We start from the raw sequence: 20,126 nt of genomic DNA on the forward strand, positions 1-20,126 counted from the left end.
ATATATATATATATATATATATATATATATATATATATAATTACATAGCACTGGTAGGAACTATCACAGGGTAGCATATGTAAGGCTGTTTCCAATATATAGCTCCTGGTCATGTGTGCTCTGCTCATCTCACGCGGAGACTTTAGTCTGAGCGCTTCTCACGGGTGGGGCAGGGAGGGGGTGGGAGGGAGGTAGGGGGGAGTGGGGGAGGCAGGGCAAGGGCAAGGGAGGGGAGGGGAGGGGTGGTGGTGGTGGGAGTGCAAAATTCTAAAATATATATACCCATGGATGAAACAAAGGCTATTGCAAAACTGTTATGTTATGAGTGGATCAAGGCAAGTGAAGGCATACCAGGCTGGTTTAAATCAGGCTTAAATGGGTAGGATAAACATATGGACAATAAATGTGTGTGGCTTGAACGATAGAAGCAAGAGGCAAAGATTGACCAAGTTTGTTCGATCAAATACGCTTGATGTCGTGTTCCCTGGGGGAAAAGGAACCTGATGGGTATGGGGGGATATAATATGCTGGCCTGCCCTTCCCAGAGTTTCAAAATTCGGGGGTTGCGATTTTTGAAAAGGTTGCTATGGGGGAGGGCACGCGTAAATTGTCAAACACACTAGGGCGGTGGGCAGTGGTCGAACTAGAGATAGGCTGTACAATCTGTGCAATATATGGGTCAAACCAAGATGACCCGGAGATTTTTGAAGACCTTGAGGTAGAACTGGCAACCTGGCCTTGTCCTCTGGTTATCTGTGGTGATCTTAATATATCAGCTGAGTTTCGCAGTAAAGCAAAACCAAAGGGGATGATGGACGGAGTGTTGAACATTGCAAGCACTCACCCCCAGTCAACTGATCTGGGTTTAATCCATCATCATTCTTTAGCTCACTCCACCACCCCGGTTCAGACATGGCCATATGCAAATCAGTCTGACCCTGTGCCTCATGGGAACAGTCCGGCCAGAACTGCCAAGCCATGTCTTCCCTGGACCAGAAACAAGCATCCTGGGACCGGTTTCTGGCTAATCATCCTTCATCAGCCAGGTTAGCTTGAATCCAGTGGCAAAGTGAGCAAGGGACGCACGTCAGGGCATACCCTGCCAACTTAGGCCGAGCAAAGTAAAACCAAAGGGGATGATGGACGGAGTGTTGAACATTGCAAGCACTCACCCCAGTCAACTGATCTGGGTTTAATCCATCATCATTCTTTAGCTCACTCCACCACCCCAGTTCAGACATGGCCATATGCAAATCAGTCTAACCCTGTGCCTCATGGGAATAGTCCAGCCCGAACTGCCAAGCCATGTCTTCCCTGGACCGGAAACAAGCATCCTGGGACCAGTTTCTGGCTAATCAGCCGTCATCAGCCGGGCTAGCTTGAATCCAGTGGCAAAGTGATCAAGGGACCCACATCTGGGCATACCCTGCCAACTTAGGGAAAACAAAGCAAAACCAAAGGGGATGATGGACGGAGTGTTGAACATTGCAAGTACTCACCCCCAGTCAACTGATTTGGGTTTAATCCATCATCATTCTTTAGCTCACTCCACCACCCCAGTTCAGAAATAGCCATATTCAAATCAGTCTGACCCTGTGCCTCATGGGAACAGTCCAGCCCGAACTGCCAAGCCATGTCTTCCCTGGACCGGAAACAAGCATCCTGGGACCGTTTTCTAGCTAATCAGCATTCATCAGCCAGGCTAGATTGAATCCAGTGGCAAAGTGAGCAAGGGACCCACGTCTGGGCATACCATGCCAACATAGGGCAAACAAAGCAAAACCAAAGGGGATGATGGACGGAGTGTTGAACATTGCAAGTACTCACCCCCAGTCAACTGATCTGGGTTTAATCCATCTTCATTCTTTAGCTCACTCCACCACCTCAGTTCAGACATGGCCATATGCAAATCAGTCTGACCCTGTGCCTCATGGGAACAGTCCAGCCCGAACTGCCAAGCCATGTCTTCCCTGGACCGGAAACAAGCATCCTGGGACTGGTTTCTGGCTAATCAGCCGTCATCAGCCAGGTTAGCTTGAATCCAGTGGCAAAGTGAGCAAGGGACGCACGTCAGGGCATACCCTGCCAACTTAGGCCGAGCAAAGTAAAACCAAAGGGGATGATGGACGGAGTGTTGAACATTGCAAGCACTCACCCCAGTCAACTGATCTGGGTTTAATCCATCATCATTCTTTAGCTCACTCCACCACCCCAGTTCAGACATGGCCATATGCAAATCAGTCTAACCCTGTGCCTCATGGGAATAGTCCAGCCCGAACTGCCAAGCCATGTCTTCCCTGGACCGGAAACAAGCATCCTGGGACCAGTTTCTGGCTAATCAGCCGTCATCAGCCGGGCTAGCTTGAATCCAGTGGCAAAGTGATCAAGGGACCCACATCTGGGCATACCCTGCCAACTTAGGGAAAACAAAGCAAAACCAAAGGGGATGATGGACGGAGTGTTGAACATTGCAAGTACTCACCCCCAGTCAACTGATTTGGGTTTAATCCATCATCATTCTTTAGCTTACTCCACCACCCCAGTTCAGAAATAGCCATATTCAAATCAGTCTGACCCTGTGCCTCATGGGAACAGTCCAGCCCGAACTGCCAAGCCATGTCTTCCCTGGACCGGAAACAAGCATCCTGGGACCGTTTTCTAGCTAATCAGCATTCATCAGCCAGGCTAGATTGAATCCAGTGGCAAAGTGAGCAAGGGACCCACGTCTGGGCATACCATGCCAACATAGGGCAAACAAAGCAAAACCAAAGGGGATGATGGACGGAGTGTTGAACATTGCAAGTACTCACCCCCAGTCAACTGATCTGGGTTTAATCCATCTTCATTCTTTAGCTCACTCCACCACCTCAGTTCAGACATGGCCATATGCAAATCAGTTTGACCCTGTGCCTCATGGGAACAGTCCAGCCCGAACTGCCAAGCCATGTCTTCCCTGGACCGGAAACAAGCATCCTGGGACTGGTTTCTGGCTAATCAGCCGTCATCAGCCAGGCTAGCTTGAATCCAGTGGCAAAGTGATCAAGGGACCCACGTCTGGGCACACCCTGCCAACTTAGTGCGAACAAAGCAAAACCAAAGGGGATGATGGACGGAGTGTTGAACATTGCAAGCACTAACCCCCAGTCAACTGATCTGGGTTTAATCTATCATATTCTTTAGCTCACTCCACCACCCCAGTTCAGACATGGCCATATGCAAATCAGTCTGACCCTGTGCCTCATGGGAACAGTCCAGCCCGAACTGCCAAGCCATGTCTTCCCTGGACTGGAAACAAGCATCCTGGGACCGGTTTCTGGCTAATCAGCCATCATCAGCCAGGCTGGCTTGAATCCAGTGGCAAAGTGAGCAAGGGACCCACGTCTGGGCATACCCTGCCAACTTTGGGGCGAACAAAGCAAAACCAAAGGGGATGATGAACGGAGTGTTGCACATTGCAAGCACTCACCCCCAGTCAACTGATCTGGGTTTAATCCATCATCATTCTTTAGCTCACTCCACCCCCCCAGTTCAGACATGGCCAAATGCAAATCAGTCTGATCTATATCATTGATCAATACGGATACTAAACTATATTCTAAAATACTGCCTACTCGGCTAGGGAGGGTCATTGGCATCTGTTCTCGCCCTGGCAGCATGGCTTCATCCCCAGTAAAGGAACAACCGATCACATCAGGTGGGTTATAACACTCTTTGAAATCCAGGCTGCAATGGGGGATGGGCCATGATCCTCCTCGATGCTGAAAAAGCGTTTGACCGGGTGGCCTGGAGATTCCTGTGGGGGCTATTGGAGCTAAAGGGCTTTGGCCCACAAATCATCAGGGCCATTAAAGCAATGTATTGGGACCCTAGAGCCCGGCTACAACTGTTGGGAAAAGTATCGGATAGTATACTAATATCAAGGGGAACCAGACAGGCATGTCCTTGTTCCCCAATTCTATTCGCTCTGTACATAAACCCTCTGATAGAGAAATCTTTAAGAAGCCAGGAGATCAAACCGATTATTTTTAGAGGATTTGAGACCAAGATTTTGGCTTATGCCAGTGACATTACCATTTTAACCACCAATCCGACTGATGCAATTAGGGAAGCCGCGGCCATGGCTAAAGAGTATGGGCAAGCATCAGCCTACTCTCAGAACGAGGGTAAAACACTGGTAATATGTGCAGACAATATAACTTTTAATGATCCTCGGCATGTAGAAAATGCTACATATTTGGGATTCTGTATTAGTTCATAAATAGACACAATAATTAGGACCAATTTTAATCTTCTGATAAAAACAATTTCCACAGACCTTAAATGGATAAACAAGCTGCACCTATCTATTATTGGGTGAGGAAACGTTCTAAAAATGACAATGCTTCCAAAAATTCTATATATGTTTCGCTCATTTCCTCTCGCAAAAGACACAGTAATTTTAAAAGCACTAGAATCCATGTTCTCAAATTTTATTTGGCAATATGGGAAAGTCAGAAGATCCCTAAAATACCTGACACTCCCACAGGGACAGGGAGGGCTTGCGTTTACTAATATTACATTTGATCACATGTCTATTTTATTCTGTTTGGCTACAAGCAAAGAGACAGAGAAGGTAAGAAAAGTCAAGATTCCAACAATGGTGCCGATTCCGTTCCGTTAAAAATATTCCCCGTACGAATCGTATCCGGATTTTTTTACGTACGAATCGTACAAGTCCCGTACAAACTGGCAAGTACGATACGTATGTTAAAAAATCCATACGAATCGCATTGGGAAAATTCCCCGACACGTCCTCGGGTCGGAAAAAGTGCCCGACACATCCCCGGACAGTTTTACGTACGAATCGGTAAACTGAAGTCCGACCGTGCAAGTACGATCTGTCCCGTCCATCCGAATGCACAACCGTATGGAAAAAAACACCGTATGGAGCGAACTCCCATAGCAACCATGGAGACGTCCAAACATGTGCCCGCATATGTGCCGAACACCACCCCAGCCCACCCCCCCAAGTACGCGCCGTACCCCCATCCCACCCCCATAGGTACGGAGTGTACCACCACCCCTGTAGGTACGGAGCGTACCCCCACCCCACCCCTGTAGGTACGGAGCGTACCACCACCCCCTAGGTAGGGAGCGCACCACCACACCACCCCCGTAGGTATGGAGCATACCACCACCCCCGTAGGTATGGAGCGTACCCCCACCCCACCCCCGTACCTACGGGGGTGGGGGTACGCTCCGTACCTATGGGGGTGGGGTTACCCCTACAGGGGTGGGGGTACGCTCCGTACCTACGGGGGTGGGGGTACGCTCCGTGCCTATGGGGGTGGGGGTACGCTCCGTACCTATGGGGGTGGGGGTATGCTCCGTACCTACGGGGGTGGGGGTACGCTCCGTACCTATGGGGTGGGGGTACGCACCGTCCATAGGGGGGTTGGGGGTACAGCGCGGACATAGGTGGGGTGCTGGGGTACGGCGCGGACGTGTAGGGATGGGGGTACGGTGCGTACCGGGCCCCCTTTTCGCCATGCATCGTGGCGTAATGAGCTTTTCCAGGACTTTTTGGGTCCCGTAAAAATATTGCCGTGCGAAGTGCTGTGGGTACGAATCGTACTTGCTGGTCCGTAAAACGCTGCCTGACTCCGTGCGAATGTCGCGTGCACGGTGTCCCGGATCGGAATTGTGGGTATATTTTAGCCGGTCGGTGTTTTTTACGATTCGTACGGAAAGGGTGTTTCTGTACGAATCGTACTTGCGGGTTTGTAAGGTGGTTTTCCCGGGTACGAGTCGGACGGAGAAAACGCTCCGTCCGACGGTTCGTACCCGGGTTTTACTGGATCGGAATCGACACCAATATATGAACTTACCTTAGGGAGGGACGCTATGGGGCTGTTACTATGACAGGTAGAGCAAAGTTACTACAAGAAGGTACGATTTAAGGTGGTGCATAGTGCTTGGGAAATAGGGACTAGGGTGTGTAAGGTTATGGTGATCCCAAAAATTAGCCGCTATACCCCTCTGTGGCGATCACATTTCATTCCGCTCCCTTTCTATGATAATGCGGGTTGGCACTGGGAACAGATAGGCCTAGTATCAATAGGTGACCTATACCTGTCAGGCCAGTTACGCCCTTTCACTGCCTTGCCACAGGATTTTGGGAACATCGATAGGTACTACTTTATGTATGTACAAATCCAAGAATTATTTGCTAGATTTAGCTCGGCAAGACCCCTGGAAAAAATACCACTATTGGAGATAATTGCACAGAGGGGTAACAGGATTAGAAATATTTATAGTATGCTGTTAAAAAGCATCCCAGACGATCTAGAGAAAACTGAAACCAACTGGCTGGGAAGCTGAATAATCCTGATGTTGATGTAGATATGGGATTGTCACTAGTAGGCAACATTTTTCGATCAACCAATCTTAAGGCACAAAATTATCAAACTGTGTTCAACTTGTATTTCACGCCTGCCAAGCTTTTTAACTGGGGCAAGAAAGCAGATGATAGCTGCCCAAGGTGAGGGGAGGGGCCCGCGATGATAATACATATGTTTTATGATTGTGCCAGGCTGCTCTCTCCCAATACGAGGTGGTGAGCTTATGGGAGGGACTGTTAGTCCGCAGGATTAACGCATCCCCCACCTGATGCTCATGGACTATGATAGTTGTATTGGCCTGGATACCACAGAGAAATATTTGTATTTATTGGCACAGCTGTGTTTAGGATAATAATTGCTGCAAGATGGAAGGATGCTGATCCCCCCACCTTTCAAAAATGGTTAGCACGCCTCTTGGGGATATAATCAAGAAACCGCATTATATGCATGCAGGGGTAGGCTAGAAAACTCGGGCAGGCAATTTGGTCACCTATCGTAAAGAATGTGGGATGCCCTGGTCGGATAAGAAGCGGCGGCCTTTGGGAAGTATCCTAAACCATGTGTATATCAGCTCAATGTATGTAATTAGGAATCACTATCATCTGGTTTTTTTATCTGACTGTTTTATTAACATTTACAGTATTTATAATATTTATGATATTCCTCCCTTTATTCTAATAGTACTATTTATAAGAGCCGTAATGTGTATTTTATAGGTCTAATGTAGTGCTTTATCTCATATGTAAGAATAAAATTTACTATTCCCCCTTCAGTCCGTTCAAAAAATAAAAACATCTTTTTTACAAATCAAAATATGTACAAAACAAAATAAACAAATATATAAATATGTTAAAAAATTAAAATACAAATATATTTAATATTAAAAATAAATAAACAAAAACATATTATAATGTTCATTACATATGTCAAATACCTACAAATATTATATAAAATAAAATAAAAAATAAACCACAGACAAATAAATATTTCTTACTAGAAAATATTTACAAACAAAAACATTAATTATTACATAATTGTATTTATTTAACTTCCTACCCTATAACACCTCACAAATCAAAACCCACATCTAAATTAAAAACAAAATGTCCTTCCATAATTTACATAATGAATTACCAATTAAAGAAATAGTATGAATTAAATAAAAACGCAACTAATAAAAATGTATGTTTAATTAACTTCCCACACTTTAATCCGATAATTCCCAAAACACACAGCTACAATTAAACTGTAAAGAAATTAATTATACAATTAAACCTTCTTTTCAAATAAAAAACTATTACTATCAAACAACTAATTAAAAAGTAAGTAAACTGTATTTAATACCCACCATTTACCCCTTTAAAAGTAAAAACCACACACACAAAAATAAACAATTACCCTGAATAAATATCAATTAATTAATTAATTAATTAATTAATATTAATTAACAACTATTTAATTTATTAAACACAATACATTTTCCAACATTTATCGCTATAAACCCCACAACAAACACCTAAAAGTAATTACACAATTTCCATATTTAATTTACAATTAATTAATTAATATTAACATCTAATTATTAATTAAACATAAATTACTTACCACCCTTTACCCCAATAAACCCCACAACCTGCGCCTAAAATTAATTACACAATTGCCATAAAATATTCTAAATAATTCATTAATATCAATTAATAACTAATTATTAAATTATCAAAAATAAATTACTTCCCACCCATTACCCCTATAAACCCCAAAACATGCACCTAAAATTAATTACGCAATTACCATAATTCATTTTCAATAAATTAATTAATATCAATTAACAACTCATTATTAATTAGTCCAAAAAAATTACTTACCACCCTTTACCCCATAAACCCCAAAACATGCACCTAAAATTAATTACACAATTACCGCAATGAATTACCAATTAATTAATTAATATACATGTACAACCAATTATCAATTATTAATAAATAACTTTACGCAATAAACACTATAAATTGAATAAATATTATAATTATTTAAATATTAATAAACCAAAAACTATCATTAATTTAAAATAATTAAATTACTTTACACCTTATTCTCCTATAAACCCACAACCCGCTACGGAACTAAAACATGCAAAATTCAATTAAAATAAAATTAATAACTACTAAAAATGTAACACATATATTAAAAAATATAAACAATTCTTATTCAAAAATAATACATCACCTACATTTAAAATATATACTAAAATTCATAACACTAATTAGACAATCGATATTTTAAACAACCATATTTTTGCAAACGATATTAGTCACCTCTATATTTTTAAAATCTATATTTCTTACCTTAAATCGATATTCTCGACCCCGATATTCTTGCTGTCAATATTTTTCACTCACGATATTTAGGACTCGATATTTCTGTAAGTCAACATTTAAAACTCAATATTTTCTCTGCACACAGTTTTTTTTCTAGCACACAACAGGATTTTAATAACATGCGCAAGTATTTTGGAAAATATCAGAATTAGGAAAGCACAAATGAAGCAATTTTTTTGTTAATTATGAAGTGTATTGGAAACAAATACTTTAATATGATCAAAACTAATCAATACACTAGGTTATGCCATTTCCACACATTACTGTTTGTCTGCTGTACAGTTTTATTAATAAAACGTTATGTCTGTGCCAATGTAATGGTCATTTCATGTGAAAATGTGTTGTCTGTAATGAAAAGGCTACCACAGCATGCACTCTCCACTCTAGCCCCCCAACTCTATTCTGCAACACTGCACACTACGCTTTTGTACTTTACACCACTTCACTTTACACCACTCCACCCCATTGCACTGCACTCCACTCTTCACAATTCCACACTATGCCACTGCACTCTGTGCCACTTCACTCTACGCCTCTTTACTCTGCTCTGCTTCACTCTACTGTATGCCAGTGCGCTCTACTCTACACCACTGCACTCTTCACCAATGCATTCTACACCACTCCAGTCTAGACCACTCCAATATATTCTGCACAACTTCACCCCAATGCCACTCCACTCTATGCCAATCTGCAACACTACACTCTGTGCCACTGCACTATATGCCAATACACTCTAACCCAATGCAATTTACTCTGTAACACTCAAATGTATCCCCCTGCACCCTACGCCAATACACTGTACGCCACTCTAATCTATGCTGCAACACTGCACGCTACGCAATTACACTCACTCTAAGCCACTGTACTTTACCCTTCTCCATTGCACTCTATGCCACTTCACTCTACTCTGAAACAATCTACTTTGTGCCACTGCACTCTAGACCATTGCATTCTACACCACTCTACTTCACTCTGTGCCACTCCACTCTATGTCACTGCACTGTATGTCACTGTACTCTAAACCACTGCTCTCTATGCCACCGTACTCTATGCCAATGCATTCTACACAACTGTACACTATGTCACTGCATTCTATGCCACTGAACTCTACTCTGCACCACTATACTTTTTACCATTGCTCTCTACGCCAATGCACTCTATGTCACTCCACACCACTACACTCTACAACACTCTACTCTGCAACACTGCACTCTTCTCCACTGAACTCTGTGTCACTCTTTTCTGCACTACTGCACTCTATTCCAATGCACTCTACACCACTCTACTCTCCATCACTGGAGTCTGGGCCACTGCCCTCTGTATCACTCCACTCTACACCTCTGCATTCCAAGCCAGTCCATTCAGTACCACTTGATGACACAGAACTATCTTCCACTCTACTCTATGCCACTCTACTCTGCACCACTCCATTCTGCACTACTGCACTGTGCTATGCACCACTCTAATGTACGCCACTGCATTCTATGATGCTGCATTATATGCCACTGAATTCTATGCTGTTGCACTCTACACCACCATAATCTGCAAATCTCTGCGCCAATGCACTCTACACCAGTCCACTCTACTCTACCCACTCCATGCCACTGTACTCTACTCTACTCTGCAGCACTCTACTCAGCACAACTCTGCTCTACATCAGTGCACTCTGTGCCAATGCACTCTACACCACTCCACACCAGTGCATTCTACTCTGCAACAGCACTCTACACCACTGACATCTGTCACTTTACTCTGCACTACTGCATTCTATGCCAATACACGCTATGCCACAGCACTCTGTGCCACTCTAATTTACTCTGCACTCAATGCCACTATATCCTACTCTGCACCACTTCACTCAGCACCACGGCACTCTGTCACTGCACTCTATTATGCAACACACTAATTTACGCCATTGCACTCTACAATGCTGCATTGTACGCCACTGAATTCTATGCTGCTGCACTCTATGCCAATGCACTCTATGTCACTATACTCTGCAACACTCTATGCAAATGCACTCTACACCAGTCCACTCTACTCTACCCACTTCACACCACTACACTCTACTCTGCAGCACTCTACTCTGCGCAATTGCACTCTACACCACTGCACTCTACTCTGCACCATTGTACTCAATGCCAGTGAGCTCTATGCCACTATACTCAACACCTCTCTACTCTATGCCAGTGCACTCTACCCCAATGTACTCTACAACAATGCACTCTACACCACTGCATGCTATGATACTCTACTCTGCAATACCACTCTATGCCACTGAATGCTACACCCCTCTACTCTGCATCACTGCACTCTAGGCCACTGCACTCTTCATCACTTCACTCTACACCCCTACGCTCTACTCCACTCCACTCTGCACCACTTGACACCACTGCCACTGTACTCTATGCCACCCCACTCGACACCACTACACTATGCCATTCTACTCTACGCCATTACATTCTATGCCTCTCTACTCTGTACCACTGCACTCTACTATGCACCAGTATAATCTAAGCCACTGCATTCTAGAACGCTGCATTGTACGTCACTGAATTCCATGCTGCTGCACTCTATGCCACTGTTCTCTATGTCACTGTACTCTGTAACTCTCTACACCACTGCACTCTACACCAGTCCACTATACTCTACCCACTCCATGCCACTGCACTCTACTCTACTGTTCGGCACTCTAGTTTATGCATCTGCACTCTCCCGCACTGCACTCTCCTCTGCACCACTCTACTTAGGGGCCGATTCCGATACCGGGTCAGACAGCTGTCCGTTGCCTTACCGTGCGTCCGACACGTACCCGTAGCCGGTCCGTCCTGTAGAGTAAGTACGATGTGCATAACTGCCAAAAACACAACTGACACGTAGGCTGTGATTCAAGCTCCATTCCCCGTCCGAGCTGTAACTCCTAACGCTGAACCGAGTCGCCCGGAAGCAGTATCCATAGCAGGTGATGCAAGGGAAGGGGGCTGGGAGGGAGAGGTCTAAGAGGACTGCGGAGTGGTTGTGGATGACTGTGTGCGTGTCTGCAAACCAGCCCCTGTGAGTGTGGTATCAGTCCCCTGCGCTTGCTTGTGTGCACGTCTAGACCTTGGTTTGGGTGTTTGTGTGCTTGGGCCAGGTAGGCTGCTAGGAATCGTGGGTGGTGCAGGGGTAGGAAGGGTGCGGGACTGTTGGAGGAGGGACACTGCAGCCGTCAAGGAGGAGGCCATGGACTGATTGGTCCTCTGTAGGGCAGACCTGCCCGAGGAAATGCCCTCCATGAAGGACACCAGTTGTGTCAACAGACCTGTGTGTGCATGGAGGACCTTCAGCATCGACGTCTGCCCTACATGGATCTGTCTAAGTAAGTCCACAGACTCCTCACTTAGGGCAGTAGGGGACACAGGGGCAGGGGGTGTGGTGCCTGGCACAAGGAGACATGCTCACGAACACGGGAGCCCACAGGGACCTCTGGGATGGGAGCCGATGGGAGGGTGGTGGTGGTGGTGGTGGTGGCGGTGGCGGGGACAGCCTCACTAGCTGGGGTTTGGTGGCTGCTGACACCTGCCTCCACACGGGAGTCATCCTCAGAGCTGCTGTGGCCCTCAGCTGGGGGGATTGTGCTGACGACTTCTCTGTGTGGCTCCACTCGTCCTCCGTGCCACTGGGTCCACCCGACTCCTCTCCTCCTGTCCCTGTAAGGCTCTGTGGCTCCTCCTGGTCCGTGGATCTGTCCCCTCCTGTGGCCATGGATGTATCTGGATAGGAATAGGAAGTAAGAGAATAACATCAGTCACCTGCACTGACTGCACACACCACAGTGAGTACATCACATCACAGGGCAAGCCCTGGCATCATCAGCTGAACACAGCTCAAAGTGCCAACACTGTTTAGAATAAGCCAATTGTCATTCTCAACATCAACCATGGCACACATATCCCTCCTTGACTTTCACACTTATGTCTGTTGCATGTTGGATGCTAACACCCCAATGTGCCAACATGCACCACCCACACATTAGTTGTACATGCAAGTGAACATGTAGGAGTATGTCACTACACAAACAGCACATCTCTTGCTACTGACTCAATACAGGTGTCCGGATGAAGGGATGGGCAGAGACTCATTTCACGTGCTTGTGATGCATGCCTGCAACACACACTGTGATGTTCTCATGTCCTGGTGGGCAATGCCACAATGGGGTGCATGGTGCACACTTGAACACAATGCAGGATCACTCATAGCAAGTTATATGCCATGGCAGTGGGATGCCCTAAAAGTCAGTCAACACTGTCTCCTGTCACAGGGGCAGGGCATCCAGACAACAACAATATGCACTGACTCACAATCCTAGCTCAGGGGTAAACCTAACTCTGCAGATGACCGGCGCACTTGCCCATCCCATGCAAACAACATATCCAGGACCCAGAAGACCCCACATAATTCCAATCAGACATATGAGTCTCTGCAAACACAAATTCCTGTACATTAACACATCATGGTCTGTCATGCATGTAACCCAGCTGCATGAAGGACACAGTTGCATACACCATTGTGCGCTGTCAGATGTTCACACACCTGTATGTCACACAGGTCTTGTCTCTCACAGTCACATCTCAGATGTCCTGCTGACCCTCTGAATCATGGACACCCCAGTTGTACGTAACAACAAGCCACACCCTAATGACACAGAGGCAGACACCTGAGGGCACATGTCACTAAGCACAACCTGCAATTTCATACACAGAAGTGGGATTACAGAGTGTTTCTAAATGCCCTTGAGGAGGCATGACTGGCCAGGTCTACGTGAAATAGTGTTAGGCCCTGGACAGTAGTCAGGTGGCTAAGCAAGTGTGACATACTTGATATACATACTCCTGAGGTCCAGAAATTGGAGTCTCCTGCTGCATGGGTTTGTTTGGAATACCCCAGCCACATGTTGCGAGTCAGACCAGCTATTGGAACACGTCTCAAGGGCACACACAGATCACATGTCAGATCTCAGGCATTATGTAAACAATTGACCCACCCATGAAACACACAACAGAGTCACGGGAACAGATGCTGACCGGTAGCTGAAGCAAAGCTGACTGCAGGGACACAGTGCCCTAGTGACACAAGCAACAGTCTGTAGGGGCCACACCTGTGGAACAGATGAGGAGCGTGCATCACACAATTGAGGGACATGAGTATTGGACTACAAGACCTACGTAATGTGGAAGTGTGACCAGGCCAAAAGACTGCTATTAGCATGTCAGACATAGTACAGATCAGGCATGGACTTACCCCCTTCCTGCTGCTGTCTGGCCTTCAGCTGCCTATCCAGGTCCGGGAAGACCACCACCAGTATCCGGAGCATGTGGGGAGTCAGGGTCCGGTGTCCGCCCCTCCTGCGTGGAGGTGACAGCTTCAGCTGGACTCTAGCTATACTCCAGGTCCAGTACCGAAGGTCCTGCCACTACTTCTGGCAGTTGCGGATCCGTCGCTTGTAGACCCCCACCGAACGGACAGCCCGGGCGATGGTCAGCCAGATCTCCTGCTTCTGGTGGGCATCAACCTGTGAGGATGACAAAGTGAAAAGTACATTAACACACATGCCCCAGATTTGTGCAGCACACATTTGGATATACATGTCATCATCACAAATGGAAATGAATTACACAGGTAGTGCAACCATGGGGAAGGAAAAATCACCTGCATGTCTGACATGTTAACAATGCCTGGATAGTTTAAGCTTGCACTAATGCACTTTAGCAGCGGTAAACCTATTCATTACATGTACCTACACACTTTGGGGGATGAAAGGAGTCAGTGAGAATGCTTACCACTGGTGTACACACTGCTAGTACTGCTAGTCAGACAACATGCTTAATTAGGGAGGCAGTGGACAGCACACTCACCTGCTCCCCTGGTTTCCCATAGAGCTTGCTGTACTCTGGAAGGAGCCCGTCCAGCAGGGCCTGGTTCTCCTCCTCAGTGAAGGCTGGGGCCCTCTCCAGAGTACGTGCCATAGCAGGAGCCAGAGGATGCAGAGACAGCAGCAGTGGTAGCAGGGATGTGGTCCAGCAGCATGTAGTGCAGGCAAGTGAGCTCCCTGGGGGCCAGCCAGCCTTATATCTGTGCTGCAGAGGCAGACTCTGTGCCATGTGTCCCAAGTGATAGGTCCAACATTGTTGCATTCTATGAATCTGGCCAATCCATTTAAATGTACGACTCGTACACGCCTTCCGCATCGTTCAAATCTTCACCTTCATGGAACACTTGAAATTGAAACATTGTTGTAGGCATCCAACTGAATTTCCAGTGCACAACTCGTACAAGTTTTGAATCCGCATCCGTCTCCATGACAGTCCGGAGCCAATGGGTGCGCCCGGCTCGTTCAACTGACTGTACAACGTGTATTTTGAATATACACATGCACCCGTCTCCATACGATTCAATGACCAAAGCGTACACCTGTCTCGGACCATGCCTGTCTGACGCGTATGCATGATAGTCACCCGTGTCGGACCTCATTGCATTCAATGACAAAGCTTACGCACGGCTCGGTCATGAACCGTGCAATGCGTTCGCATTGTCACCCGCGTCGGACCTCATTGGTGTGACTATTATACGGATGCAACACACATTTACTGGCCAGGGACACCTGTGCACACCTACCACACTACAGCATTGGCCACACAGTATCCCATGGCATGTAAGGCTGCATTCCCTGGGTGTTTGGGGGGGCCACATATGGTTTGTTGGGTGGCACTTTGTGCAGCCACTCCCAGGCTGTGCACGTGTACATGGGGGCAGAATCTTTTGTGTGTTGTGCACATTACCACTGTGATGTGCAATTGTACAGTAATGGGCATGAGTCACGGACACAGTTTCAGGTTGGATATGTTTAGGACATGTCACATACACCCTGAGTCCTGGGGGTGATGGCATGTACGTCACAGTGAGACCTGTAGCCACAATACTGATATGCACCCACAGTCTGTGTGCATGTTGTGTCACAGATCTGTCTGATCAAATGTGCCCAATGGGTGACAGTCTCCACATCCATGTGGTATATGAATCAACGTTGATGGGGTGTGTGTCTAAGAGACGTACATGTAGGGCCGGCAGGAACAACAGAGGCCACTGCCTGTGGGACTTACGCTTGCCTTGTGGTGTGTACGTGCTACGCCATGTCCATTGTTGTGTCGATGTGGCAATACAGGGACCCTGGGTTTCTGCATGGCAAAGATCTGTGATGCCTGGGAGACATCAGGCCTCACTTGTCACTGTGGTGTGTGTTTGGAACGTTGCAGCAGTACATAGGTTGGGTGACACAGCCAGATGATTGGCCATTGCACTACATGGGACTCATGTGGACATGTGGAACTGAGATGTGAGGTGGTGGTCATGTAGGTGAAATATGTGTCCATGCCCAACAGCACACACCTCAGTACATTGTGTAATGTCATGAACTGGCATGTGATATTGATCCTGGTCATGGCCACATGGGTGGATGAACTGACAATCTTCCTTTGTGCATCTCTGTACTGCAGGGCACCAGCTGTCCATCGACCGTTCCCAGACCTTGCATCAGACGGTACCGCTTCACCAGGCCACTGATTGAGGAGTCGGCGGAGCAGTTGGTGCCACATCTGCTACCTGGTCGGACATACCCTACAGCACTGACCCCAGAGGTGAAGGTGATGGCAGCCCTGCACTTCTTTGCTACTGGTACCTTCCAGTACACTATGGCTACTGCTGGTGGTATGTCGCAAACGATGTTTAGTCGGGTGCTATGCGATGTCTTGGAGGGGATGTTGCATTTTCTAGACCTGTATATCAAGTTCCCGAGCCCAGCTGAACTCCCTGAAATAAAGGATGCCTTTTATACACTGGGTAGGATGCCGAACGTCATCGGATCTATTGATGGGACACATGTGGCCCTGATACCACCACAGGCACATGAGCAGGCATACTGTAACAGGAAGCACTACCACTCCATCAATGCTTTGGTGGTATGTCTTGCTGACATGTCGATCACACATGTGTGTGCACGGTTCCCTGGTGCTGCACACGATGCCTACATTATGAGGAGTAGTCGCCTTGCAACGCTGATGTCACAGATGCCAGCTCAGCATGCCTGCCTTGTCGGTGTGTACTGACTGTTTCTCATTGTGTGTGTTGGTCAATGTTGTATTCCGCACTCCTACAAAACTCAGCTACTTGTTAATTTTTGTGTGTGTAGGTGACTCCGGATACCCCAACATGCCGTGGTTGCTGACACCCCTCAGGAACCCTGTGACACCAGCCGAGCTGCGCTACAATGAGGCACATGGTCGGAGCAGGAGGGTGACTTAGCAGACATTCGGCCTTCTGAAAAGCTGCTTTCGCTGCCTGGACAAGACCGGAGGGGCCCTCCCATATGAGCCTGCAAGGGTGTGCAAAATAATCCTTGTATGCTGCATGCTACACAACATGGCAGTGCGGAAGGAGGTGCCTCTCATCCAGGATGACGATGACGATGACCAACCTCCGGCACCTGTGGAGGATCCCGGCCTGGGCCAAGATGCCATTGATGATGAGGATGAGGGTGACGTCCGCTCACAGCTCAACAACTTCTTCACCTGAATGTGAGTTCCAAGGGTTATGTGAATGTATGGAGGTAGCCTGGAATGTGTTGTGGCAGCTCTGTTTCTGTCTGGGTGTGTCTGTGTGCCACTTGACTGGATGCGTGCAGTGATGTGTCCATTCAGGTGGTGTGTACTCCACAATAGGGTAGTATTGCTAACTAGTTTTTGTGTAGGTGTCTTGCAACATGTTTTGTGCATGTGTATTGCAGTTCTCTCCTGTTCTTCTGTGCTTTTGACTGTGTCTTGTATCTGTCCTTCCCAGGGTACTTTGCCTGTTGTTTGGTCAACACTGACCCCCAACACCCGTGTGGAAGTTGACAATTCCCATCAACTGATGTATCACACATCCCTGGACTTCCATTCTCCAACACATTGTGAGTGTGTGTCCACTGTTACGTAGAATTACCGTGCAACCATTGTGGAATAAACGTGTTGCTGATGTGTAATGAACCTGTGCTACGCTTTTTTATGTGCGTTGTCTGTCTTCCCACATCTGAGTGACATCTGCTTACCTCACCTGTGGACTTGTTACCACTGACTGGGGTTGGTGTTGTGTCTGTGCATGCCAATGTGTTTCAGGTCAACATCACTGTGTGTGATGAGTAACATGGCCATAGTGAGTATGTGTTGTCTTGCCATAGTGGTGTGTCTCCCTCACATGTGTCAGATCACCATGACTCACCTTACGTTGGTCACATTGTTGCAGTATTTGGCATGCACTGTGTTGTGTAGCATATCGACATCTCCCTGAACATGACAAGTTGGAATCACAACAGAGGCAAGTATGGTGTACTGGTGAGTTTATTTTCAAACATGTGTGAGGGAAGTGCACAGGATGGTGGGTGCTGTACATTGGTTTGGGAATCCAAAGTTCACATTAGAGTTGGAAGTGCTGGTAGATGAAATGTCCAGAGTAATGTCCACAGTCATCTGCTACATTGGCCCAACATGAACCCTCCATGTCATGTGGGCGAGTTGTGTGCAATTGGACAAGGTGAACGGGTTGCGCACAAAGGATATTGTCCAGAACAGGTTTAGAGGCCCTGGGGGATGTGCTGGGTCATCTGCCTCTCACATCTCCTTCTTCAGACGACCCCTCTTCTTCTGGGGGGGGGGGATCCTCATGTGCAGGCCTCTGCGGTGCAGGAGACTCTCCGCCAGAGTCCTCCTCCCTCCCTGTGGCACTGGCAGATGGTGTTGCAACAGATGTTGTGGCCACACAGGGAGGTGTGGACAGGTTGGTGTTGATCTGGCGGAGGCATTGGAGTATGCCCCGATGCACCGCAGTAATGTTATCCCACTTGGCCTCCATGCAGGCATGGTGGGCGACCTGCTCGTGTTGCATGTCCTTGAGGATCCCCACTACCTGGCCAAATCCTGCGGTGCTATCCTGGTACGCATCTAAGATGCATGCCAGGTGGGGGTCATCATGCAGTCCATATCCCTCTGCAAGGCGCGCCCTGTGCCTCCCACCCCTCCCAGCACCCCTATCCACACGGGCAGGACCAGCGGCATGCCGCACAGGTGACACTGGGACTCCTTGGGTGGTGTTGCTGGTGGCGTTTGCTGTAGCTTCTGGGGGGTTCTGTGTCCCTGTGCTGTGGGCGTTGATTGGCCTTGGTCTGTCCGTGTTGGCTAGGGTGCCCTGTTGGTGTCCAGATGCTGGAGGCGTGGGTACAGGGGGTGCAGATGTTGATGCTGATGGTGCTGCATGATGGCTCACACCAGAGGGCCCTGATGGGTCGTCATCATCCGAAGAGGACAGAGAGAGAGCCAGACCACAGAGCTCAGTGTCTGCCAGAGGCTGGGACTTGGTATCCTCATCATTTGGTGCTGGGTGCCGAGCACCACCTGTGTTTGGAAGAGACACACAATGTGAGTTATGTTTCTACATGCATCGATGGGTCACAAATATGACATTTTCTAATTTTCAAACAGATGCCTGCCTGTACACTGCTTTTTCCCAGCTTGTCACGGACAGAGTTTGATATTGTTGTTGGCCATTTCCTAGCATGGCCTTGTGTTCCCCACGACAGAGCCCAGTGTCAGACATCTTGGCTGTCCCTTCACACTTCCTGTGAGGCGAGTATGGCTCAGTTTGATCTTGCTGGGCCATGTGGGTGGGTGTAGATTGTCTGTGACTGCGACTCCCATCATACTCTTGGCTACACCCCCTTCCCAGCATGCCCATACTTCCTCCCTCTTGACTCTGCTTCCCTGTGAGGCGGTGTGACAGCAATGGCAAGATGGCTGACTGTGAGATCATGGTGTTTGTTTGGCAACAAGTCCAAAGAGAGCCCCTGTGCTTCACACAGCAGCACCCAGTACGAGGTATCTTTTGCTGATATTTCAGTGAGGTGTGTGGCAATGCATTCTACCCGGTGAGTTGTGTGGAGTTTGTGTTGAGGGGGGGTGTCTCCAGATGCTGATAAGTATGGTCAGGGCTGTCAGTCCTCCTTCCCATCATGAAACGTGCTTCCATTGTAGGGCGTGCAAGTTGTCTTTTAGGATGTCAGTCAGTGGTGTCCTGCTTCTGATTTGCACACAACCCCGAGCAGGGCCTTGTGCTCCCCACAGCAGGACCCAGTGTCAGCCATCTTGTCAGTCATTTTCTACTCCCTGTGATGTGGGCATGTCACAGAGAGGTCTTAATGGGCCAATCAGGAGGGGGAGCATTATCTGTGACTACAGGCCCCATCATGCTTTTGGATACACTCACTTCACCTGCATCCCCACTATTTAATCCTGACAGTCAGCTG

Source organism: Triturus cristatus, chromosome 7 (genome assembly GCF_964204655.1).
Source record: "Triturus cristatus chromosome 7, aTriCri1.1, whole genome shotgun sequence".
NCBI lineage: Eukaryota > Metazoa > Chordata > Amphibia > Caudata > Salamandridae > Triturus > Triturus cristatus.